Source organism: Ovis canadensis, chromosome 23, assembly GCF_042477335.2.
Source record: "Ovis canadensis isolate MfBH-ARS-UI-01 breed Bighorn chromosome 23, ARS-UI_OviCan_v2, whole genome shotgun sequence".
NCBI classification, from domain to species: Eukaryota; Metazoa; Chordata; class Mammalia; order Artiodactyla; family Bovidae; genus Ovis; species Ovis canadensis.
This window is the reverse complement of record NC_091267.1, coordinates 17,263,289-17,272,506: the sequence shown is the minus strand read 5'-3', so window position 1 is coordinate 17,272,506 and position 9,218 is coordinate 17,263,289. Positions and strand designations below refer to the sequence as shown.

Sequence of the window (9,218 nt, the reverse complement as noted above, 5' to 3'; positions counted from 1 at the left end):
GTCCTGGGAGCCGCCGGAAGTGGGGAGCGCCGAAGCCGGAAGTCCCGCCCCTTCCTCCCAGAGGGAAGACGGTGAGCCGGAGGAGTCAGTCAGAGGGGCGAGCGGGAGCGGCCCCGCCGACAAACAGGTGAGCTACCCCCCGGCCGGGGCGGGGGGCGTGGGGGCGGGGGCCGTCCGGCGTCAGCGCAGGGCCCGGGGGCGGGGGCCCGCGGGCTGGGGCGCGGGCCGATGGGCGCTGAGCGCCCCGCCGCGGCCCTTCGCTCTGCCTCCGCCCCCCTCCCCCCGCCTCCGCCCCTCCCGGCTCGTCGGTCCCTCCCGGCGCCGCCCCGACGCCCCCGACACACGCCCGCAGCCCGCGCCGGGCTCTCCCCGCCGGGCTGGCTGTCAGCGCCGAGGCCGCGATCGCGCGCCCCCCGCCCGCGATCGGCGCTTCCCCCCGCCGGGCTGCTCAGCAGGGAAGCGCAGCGCGCCCGGGCGCCGCGTGCCGGCCGCCTCCGGCCGCGCGCTCCCGGCCTCCCCGAGCCGCGCCGCCGCCGTTACGGACGCCGGGCGGGCGGAGCGCCGGAGGCCGCTGGGCCCGGCCGCTCGGGTTCAAGCCGCCCGGCCCGGGACACAGACCGCCCGGGCTGCCGGCCGCCGCGGGTCCCGCCCGGTGCAGCTGGCGGGCGCGCCCTTCGTCCTCTCGGGCCGCTAGCCGGGGACCCGGCCGGGCGCCGCGGGCCGCAAAAGCGGCTGACCCCTGTCGGCTGCGCCGCGGTGTGAACGGCCCGGGTTGTTTTCCAGGGGAACTCTGCAACAGGGCGCCTGGGCGGGGTGGGCACCCACGCGCACACGTGCAGGACTCCTTCATAGAGGATTGTAGCCCTGGCGCCGATCGAGGGAGAACGTAACAGTTTGAGCCCCTGGAACTGGTCACCGCCTGCACCTGCCCTGCGGTGAAGTGTTTGTTAGTTCAGTGGGAGGACCGGACGTATATTGATCAGAGCATCGTTAGGAGCTCGTTTGACAGATACTCTGTATGCTTTATTTAGCACAGCAGTCTTGTACAGTAGGAATTACTCCCTTTTCACCAACGGAGACCCAGAGTAAATAACTTGGCCAAAGTTAACATCGGGGATTCCAATCTCAAATGTTTGTTACTCATTCTTTTTCAAGTTTGTGTTGAAGTCCTCAGACACTAACTTGTGGCCGAGTCTGTGCAACCGCCAGGCTCCTCTCTGTCCATGGGATTTTCCAGGCAAGAATACTTCCCTCCTTCAGGGGATTTTCCCTACCCAGGGTTGGAACCTCGGTCCCCTGCCTGCACTGGCGGGCGTATTCTTCACCACGGAGCCACCAGGGAAGCCTCCTTTTCAAGTTTGCTCCCTATGAAATGATGGCCTCCTAGTGTCGTCGGTGGTGAACAGTAGGGCAGGACTCTTCAGTAGCTCGTGTCTTCTGATGTGACATGTGAGACAGCTGTGATGATTGCGGACAGCGCAGTTTACCCGTCCTCCTTTAAAAAAATTTATTTTCGAATAATTTCAAATTTGCACAAAAACTGCAAGATTGGACAGAGTTCCATTGTTGTTCAGCAAACACAGTCTCTGACTTGACTTAAACACTTCCTGCTTCCTGTCAGACACCCTTCTAGGTGAAGGAGAGATGAACGTGTTGCCCGAGATGATTTCAGGGCGGGTCGTGGAGACAGATACACACACAGATACAGTGCCTGCTGCTCAGTGCTGAAGTGGAGCCCGGGCCTACAGGGCGAGTGGTCACTGCGGGGGAGGAGTGCTGAGAGCCTGCAGGGTGCAGCCTTGAGTGAGATCTCCAGGGTTAATGGGGGTTCCCTTGATTGATGGGACGTTTTCCCCAGCATTCATTCTAATTAGGTTTTATTAGAGGAGAGCTCTCTAGCCGTTATAAAACAGATTCTTCTAATCTGATTCTCCTCCCTCCCTCTCTCACAGCCCCTCAAAGAAGAGATCTGTTTTCTCAGGTATCACAGGGTGTGAGAAGAATCCCGGTTTATAAATCCATGAATACGAGGATAAATTAAAGCCCTGTTGTAATGGAAATACCTAAGACCGATACATTTTGTTATTTTTTTTATTTTGAGTTTCTCAAGAATGTTTATTACACGAATATTTTAAGGAAAGAGGGTGGCACTTAGCTTGAAATGAAGGGGTATGTTTTAAATATAAATCTTAAAAGGTATCATAATTTACTGTGTGTGTTAGTCACAGTTGTGTCCAACTCTTGTGACCCCATGGACTGTGGTCTGCCAGGCCCCTCTATCCATGGCATTCTCCAGGCAAGAATTCTGGAGTGAGTTGCCATTCCCTTCTCCAGGGGATCTTCCTGACCCAGGGATTGAACCCAGGTCTCTGCCTGCACTGCAGGCAGATTCTTTACCATCTGAGCTACCTGGGAAGCCCAATGTAATTTATCAGTATATCAATTTTTGGTGGTAATATGATATGATATATAAATAATATATTATTTATCATTTTAACCATTTTAAGTGTACAGTTCAGTGAGATTAAGTATGTTTACATTGTGTAGCCATCATTACCATTTGCCTCCAGAACATTCTTATCTTCTCAAACTGAAACTTTAAGTGTACTTTTTAAAAATGAAATACCGTACAAAAGATTCTTCCTATCAACAGTTTTTCATTTTCCTAAATAATTTCTTTCTTTCAGGAAAGAATTATTGCATAATGTCTCACTTGTACAACATTTCCTTAGACCTTTGGTAACTACAACCCTCCTTGAGTTGTTATACTGTTTAGTGGAATAGCAAGAGATAACAATAGGCATTATGATTTGGGGTTTGAGTTTCATAGAGTTTATTGAAACAAAAAACATATATATTGCTAACATAAAGTTCACAATAATTTTAAATACACAAAAGGAGAAATACTATTCTTGGTCTCTGAAGGAATAGTGGGGTTATCATGCCAAGGTCCAGGGTCACTTGGGATCAGGCTGATAGAAGCTTGGGTCAGGACAGAGCCAGGCACGTGGCAGTGTCTGATATAAACTGCAGATGTAGGAAGAATGAAGACAGAGCTTATATTTACGTTGGTATAGCTTAGGCCAAAGGTCTAGGAAACAAAACTTACTCTTTTTCATGCTTGCTAAATGCTTCCTCCGATCTGATCACGCTCATTATGAGAGGTCACGGAGCACCCTTCTTCTGAACTGTAAGGTGGTGTCTGAGAGTCCCACGCCAGAGTCTTTTGAGTGCCTTCGTCAGCTCGTGCTGCTCTAACAGAACACCGTAGCCTGGTAGCCAAGCCGGCAGACGATTGTTTGTCACAGTTCTGGAGGTTGAGAAGTCCAAGATCAGGGTGCCGATTCCTGCTGAGGGCTCTTCCTGGCTTGCACATGGCGACCTTCTTGCTCTGTTCTCATGTGGTGGAGAGCGAGAGAGCGCTGGTCTTTCTTCCTCTTAAGAGGACACCTGTCCCACCTTGGCATCCTCGCCTTCATGACCTTACTAAGCCTACCTCCCAAAGCCCCATCTCTAAATACTGTCACATTGGGCATTAGGGCTTCAAATTATGAATATGGGGTAGGGGTTGAGGGGCGGGAGTTACAGCTCAGTCTGTAGAGGTGGTTTCTTGGAATTTTTGTTATGTGAAACTCCTCCAAAACAGGCTTGATATAGAACAAATAGAAAACTGCAAAATCAGAGTTTATATGACTTTCATTAAAGCTTATGCAGCTTTATTTAAAATTATGAAAAATGACTCAGAGACCAGTTGATGAAGAACTTTTGTTTCTTTTTGATGAAAGAGAAATATGTGAGATGCTGTGGATCTTTTTTTCACTTTTGGGCCTCATAGAGTTGTCACATTTTAGAGGGCATAAGGGCTGTGGAAGCGATCTATTTCGTTCCCTCATTGTCTGATGAGGAGGCTGAACCCCACAGAAGCTAAGTGACAGATCCGTCTCAGAAATAAGTGGCAGAACAAGGATTAGAATCAGGCCTCCTGGTTTACAGGCCAATCTTTCTGCTCTTTGAAGCATCAGTATTTCTCAAATTTAAGGTGCATCGGAGTCACCTGGGGGGCTTGTGAAAACATGGACGCTGGACATCACCCGGGGCTCTGGTTCAGCAGGTCTGCACAGGGCCTGGGAATTCTTACTTCTGACAGGTCCTGGGTGATGTTGAAGCTCTTAGCTTCAAGACCACACTTTGGGAACCTGGTCTCACGTGATGTTGCCTTTGATCTCTTATAAGAGGAGCACAAGTAAACCACAGGTTTTACCAGCCTCACCTTCCCCTCGTACTCATTACAAACAGTAATGCACCAATGTCACATGATTAGATGAAAATAAAAAGGACTAGACATGGAGTATTTTTTGAGTCATTTTGGCATTTTCAGGGGTAATTTTTGGAGATGATTCTAGTGGTCAGAGATACTGTTGAAAGGACATCATATAATTGGATGAAAATAGAAAGGACTAGACATGGAGTATTTCTCAGAGTCATTTTGGCATTTTCAGGGGTAATTTTTGAAGGTGATTCTGGTGGTCAGAGACGCTTACTATTGAACGGGATACACTTCAGCTGCGAGAGCCCCCAATCTTACCAACATTCACACCGAAAACGGTGTCCAGACTGACTGCTGGATTGTCTGGGAGTAAAAAGTTACTTCCAGTGTCATTTTTCTATGCTTTTCTGTTTATGTACTAAAATGTTCTTTTCTTATATATCAAAATCTTGTCAGGCCCAAACACAGTTTGTGCCTATAATAGATGTTAAAAAAATGTAAGTTGAATTGAATTAAAAAAGAGTAAAGGGGAAAATAAAATAAGGTAGGTCACTTATCTGGAAAGTTACTCTGCTCTCTAGATTATCCTATTCATGGACTTTTATTGAATAATTGTCATTTATTCTGGTTTAAGCCTTATTTGTAATTGTTGCAGTTTTTTAGCACAGTTATTGGAAGAGGTAGTGTATTTTTATGTTAGAGTTAATGAGTGGTCCCTGTACATTTTTACCTCTCATCTTAAATAATTTTTAAACGCTTTTTACTTTGAAATAATTTTGGAATTACAAAACAATTTCGAAAACAGTCCAGAGAGTTTTATAACCTTCCAGCCGGGTCCCTGATGTTAACATCTTATGTAACCAGAGCGTAGTTAGCGAAACCAGGCTGTTGATACAATTGAAGACCGTATTTGAGCTTCAGCTCTGATGTCCTTTTCCTGGTCCAGCATCCAGTCCAGGACCTCCTTTGCACACAGTTACCCTGTCTCCTGCAAGGAGATTCAAGCAGTCCATCCTAAAGGAAATCAGTCTCGAATATTCCTCGAAAGGATTGATGCTGAAGATGAAACTCCAATACTTTTGGCTACCTGATGTGAAGAACTGACTCATTGGAGAAGACCCTGATGCTGGGAAAGATTGAAGGTGGGAGGAGAAGGGGACACGACAGAGGCTGAGATGGTTGGATGGCCTCACTGACTCAATGGACATGAGTTTGAGTAAGCTTCTGGAGTTGGTGATGGACAGGGAGGCCTGGCATGCTGCAGTGCTTGGGGTCACAAAATCGGACACAACTGAGTGACTGAATTGAACTGATCATGTCTCTGCAGTCTCTTCCAATCTGTGACAGTTCCTTTTAGGTGTATATTCTTTGGCCTTGATACTTCTGAAGAGTGGTGGTGATCTTGTTGTTCAGTCAATAAGTTGTATCTGACTCTTTGTGATCTCATGGACTGCAGCATGCCAGGCCTCCTTGTCCATCACCAATTCCTGGAGTTTGCTCAAACTCATCTCCTTTGAGTCAGTGATGCCATCCAACCATCTCATCTTCTGTCGTCCCCTTCTCTTCCTGTCTTCAAATTTCCCAGCATCAGGGTCTTTTCCAATGAGTCGGCTCTTTGCATCGGGCAGCCAAAGTATTGGAGCTTCAGCTTCAGCATCAGTCCTTCCAATGAATATTCAGGACTGATTTCCTTTAGGATTGACTGGTTGGATTTCCTTGCAGTCCAAGGGATGCTCAAGAGTCTTCTCCAACACCACAGTTTGAAAGCAACAATTCTTTGGCACTTCTGAAGAGTCCTGATCAGTTCTTTTGTAGACTGTTAGTGAGTTTGAATTTGTGTCATCTCCTTTCAGGATTAAATTGAGGGTTGGGTGTTTTGGTCAAGAATACACCAGTGGTGAGGCTTGCCCTCAGTGCGTCACACTGGAGTGCACGTGATGTCGGTATATCTTATCAGTGGTGAATGTTACCTTTGACCTCTTGATTGAGGTAGTGTCTGATATCTTTCTGTGCTCTATGGTCAAACATTTTCTCTTCATAATTATTGACCCTGCTAATGACTGATTTTGGTGCATAAGTTTTAAATAAATGAACATCTAATGTCAGAACCCTTTGAGGCTGACGTGAACCGTGGGAGATTTCTTGGGAGGCTTCACTGCATTTGTTAGACTCAGACAGCAGGAAGGGCAATGATGTCACTGCTGGGAGACCAGTTATTGGCTCAGTGACTTGTCTGTGATCGCAGTCAGTGTCTGTCTTGAACTGGCAGTGGTGGAAGCTGTTTGTCGGAATTGTGTTGCTATGGTTCTGTCTCAGGTGTGTTTTCCAGTGCACAGCTTTCCAGGATCGGCTGCATTTCCTGGAATCCTCCTGGAGCACTGTCGTGGGAGATGGATGGTCATCACAGGGCCTCACCACCCCTCATCTCCCCCTGCCCACCCCTAGCCCACCCCGGAGCGCTGGGGCATGTGTTCTCCTGGCTGATGAAACTGTTGGCTGTATTACACATCTCTACCCGTAACTTGGCTTTGCTTTCGAAATGTGTGTGCCTTTAATGTCCCAGCCTGAGTCACCTGGAAGATACATACCTGGTTTGTCTCCTCCCTGGGCCTGAATGCTGCTAGGAGGCAGGGAACAGACCTCTTTCTCTTTAACCAGTAACTTGCTTGGTACCTGGTATAAAGAGACACTTAATAAATATGTTATGTTGTGAAAGTGCTGCACTCAATATGCCAGCAAATTTGGAAAACTCAGCAGTGGCCACAGGACTGGAAAAGGTCAGTTTTCATTCCAATCCCAAAGAAAGGTAATGCCAAAGAATGCTCAAACTACCACACAATTGCACTCATCTCACATGCTAGTAAAGTAATGCTCAAAATTCTCCAAGCCAGCTTCAGCAATACATGAACCGTGAACTTTCCTGATGTTCAAGCTGGTTTTAGAAAAGGCAGAGGAACCAGAGATCAAATTGCCAATATCCGCTGGATCATCAAAAAAGCAAGAGAGTTCCAGAAAAACATCCATTTCTGCGTTATTGACTGTGCCAAAGCCTTTGACTGTGTGGATGACAAGAAACTCTGGAAAATTCTGAAAGAGATGGGAATACCCAACTACCTGACCTGCCTCTTGAGAAACCTATATGCAGGTCAGGAAGCAACAGTTAGAACTGGACATGGAACAACAGACTGGTTCCAAGTAGGAAAAGGAGTACGTCAAGGCTGTATATTGTCACCCTGCTCATTTAACTTATACACAGAATACATCATGAGAAACGCTGGGCTGGAAGAAGCACAAGCTGGAATCAAGATTGCCGGGAGAAATATCAATAACCTCAGATATGCAGATGACACCACCCTTATGGCAGAAAGTGATGAGGAGCTAAAAAGCCTCTTGATGAAAGTGAAAGTAGAGAGTGAAAAAGTTGGCTTAAAGCTCAACAGTCAGAAAACTAAGATCATAGCATCTAGTCCCATCACTTCATGGAAAATAGATGGGGAAACAGTGGAAACAGTGTCAGACTTTATTTTTTTGGGCTCCAAAATCACTGCAGGTGGTGATTGCAGCCATGAAGTTAAAAGATGCTTACTACTTGGAAGGAAAGTTATGACTAACCTAGATAGCATATTCAAAAGCAGAGACATTACTTTGCCAACAAAGATCTGTGTAGTCAAGGCTATGGTTTTTCCAGTAGTCACGTAAGGATGTGAGAGTTGGACTGTGAAGAAAGTTGAGCGCCAAAGAATTGATGCTCTTGAACTGTGGTGTTGGAGAAGACTCTTGAGAGTCCCTTGGACTGCAAGGAGATCCAACCAGTCCATTCTGAAGGAGATCAGTCCTGGATGTTCTTTGGAAGGACTGATGCTGAAGCTGAAACTCCAGTACTTTGGCCAGCTGATGCAAAGAGTTGACTCATTGGAAAAGACTCTGATGCTGGGAGGGATTGTGGGCAGGAGGAGAAGGGGACGACAGAGGATGAGATGGTTGGATGGCATCACCAACTCGATGGACATGAGTTCCGGTGAATTCTGGGAGTTGGTGATGGACAGGGAGGCCTGGCGTGCTGCGATTCATGGGGTCACAAAGAGTTCGACACGACTGAGCGACTGAACTGAACTGAACTGAAAGGAATGTTATGTGTGCATTTTGTAACTGTTTTTCTGAATGTTCCCAGAGTACTGTGAACATTTCCCCACGTCAGTGCAGCTCTGTAATATGCACAGAATTTCAGCGTGGACGCACCACGGCAGCTTCGTTAACCAGTGCCTGTCACTGGGTATTGAGTTGCTTCCGATTCTTTGCATTGTAAAGATGTCCATGGTACATATCCTTAACATGTCCTTAAACACGTATTTTGTCCAGTTATTTCTTTAAGGTAAATTCTGTAGAGTCATTGGGAGCTCAGAGAAGATACACATTTGAAAGTTTCTGATTATCACTTGTAAAATAACCCTCTAGAAAGGTTGTAAAGGTTTATATGCCAACCAGTACTATTGAGAATGCGTATTTTCCCACACTTTCCCCATTTCCCCAATGCTTAAGTCTCTCTTGCTCTTTTTTTTTTTTTTTTAAAGAATAAGACAACATCGAGTTTTTTGGTTTTTTTTTTTAAACTTACTTTTTAATTGATGGATAATTGCTTTACAGAATTGTGTTGGTTTCTGCCAAACATCAAAATGAATCAGCCATAGGTATGCCTATGTTCTCTCCCTGCCATCTCCCTCTTGGGGTATTTTTAAAGATTCTGTCTGAAATGTGGTGGCTGGGGATCATATTCTGACTAATTTGCTAAACCTTCCAAGTTTTCCTGTTGACAGTGTCTAGTTTTTTGTTTGCCTCAATGAGAGACCAGTATAAACCTCAATAAAGTAGTGATTAACACCTACCACTAGTTCACTTGGGGGTACATTTGGTGTCTAGTAATGATTGGCTGTGACTGTGGCCCTTACCAAAC

The 9,218-nt window shown here is 46.7% G+C and overlaps 1 protein-coding gene across 2 annotated transcripts in view; it reads left to right on the top strand.

Annotated features, from left to right (window-relative positions):
* Positions 1–50: 50 nt before the first annotated feature.
* The window catches only part of ZNF407 (zinc finger protein 407), a 385,838-nt gene continuing 376,670 nt past the window's right edge, over positions 51–9,218 (top strand). Inside the window, exon 1 of one of the 2 annotated variants that reach the window (XM_069568807.1) lies at positions 51–127. The gene's annotated coding sequence lies outside the window, so the exon portion shown is untranslated. Of the gene's footprint in view, positions 128–8,216; positions 8,585–9,218 lie in introns of those variants that run through there. The other variant, XM_069568808.1, reaches the window with a different exon arrangement.